Raw genomic sequence first — 1,160 nt, forward strand, 5'->3', positions numbered from 1 at the left:
GGGAGGACAAGTTTCCACAGGAAAGTAAAAGTAAAATTTATAATCATCATTTATTCAAATTATAGTTTTTGAACACCTATATGCCCCAGTTTAAAATCATCTTCATGAACTTTGTGATTCAATTATAATTATTTGGATAATTCTGACAACAGTCTTACAAATTAAAAAAAAGTATTTCAAGTCACTCTCTTTTATTTCCATTTTAAACATTCAGGTGCAAAATTTTGATATTTAGAATTAGGCAGCTGGACTCAGTTTAGATGATCCCAATTTTATTGGCAACATCCAAAGCATCGTAGTCAGGAGCCAGTTGAACATATGCCTTCTTCCCGCCATCAGGCCTGATCAGGAGACCTTGGCCACATCAGTGTCATAGAGCTTCTACACACCCTGTTTGATCTGGTGCTTGTTGACCTCGACATCACAATGAACACAAGTGAATTGTCTTCTACCTTCTTCATGGCTGACTTGGCAGTCAGGGGGAATTTGATGATGGCATAGTGGTCAAGCTTGCTTCTCTTGGGTGTGCTCTTTGAGGACATTTAGGCTGCCATGGCAGCCTTAGCGTCTTTGGCCATTGGAAGGTGGGTGATGTGCAGATCTTCTTTATTTTGTGGCTGTAGATGCCTTTCAACACTGCTTTCTTGGCCTTCAAAGCCTTTGCTTTGGCTTCAGCTTTGGGAGGGGCAGGGGCTTCCTTCTTAGCTGTCAGCACCATCTTCGTAAAAAGCTAAAATGTATCTTTATTGTTGAAAGATGACCCATTTTTTTGTCCCCCATTGACCCTCTCTACCCACATGGGTCCCTTCCCCCTAGGCCTTCACCACACTATTATCCGTGTCCAGGGGTTATGCATATAAGTTCCAAAGATGTTCAAGATAATTCTGAAGAGAAATGTTTGTATTTTCTAAACACTGTGCTGAAACAATTGGGTATTCATATCAAAAATGATGAATGTTGGCCCAGACCTAACATTATCTTAAGAAAACTAAGTTAAGCCCAGCTTGCATGGCTCAGTAGTTGAACATCGACCTATGGACGAAGGAGTCACAGTTTGATTCCTGGTCAGGGCACAAGCCCAGGTTGTGGCTAGGTCCCCAGTGTGGGGCATTCAGGAGGCGGCCAATCAGTGATTGTCTCTCATAACTGATGCTCCTTTC

General features: G+C 42.0%; 1 pseudogene; it reads right to left on the reverse strand.

Moving 5' to 3' along the window:
- Positions 1–209: 209 nt before the first annotated feature.
- LOC107183382 lies at positions 210–723 on the reverse strand (annotated as a pseudogene).
- Positions 724–1,160: the final 437 nt, after the last annotated feature.

The sequence above is a fragment of the Myotis davidii genome, unplaced genomic scaffold, assembly GCF_000327345.1.
Source record: "Myotis davidii unplaced genomic scaffold, ASM32734v1 scaffold93, whole genome shotgun sequence".
Classification (NCBI taxonomy): Eukaryota; Metazoa; Chordata; class Mammalia; order Chiroptera; family Vespertilionidae; genus Myotis; species Myotis davidii.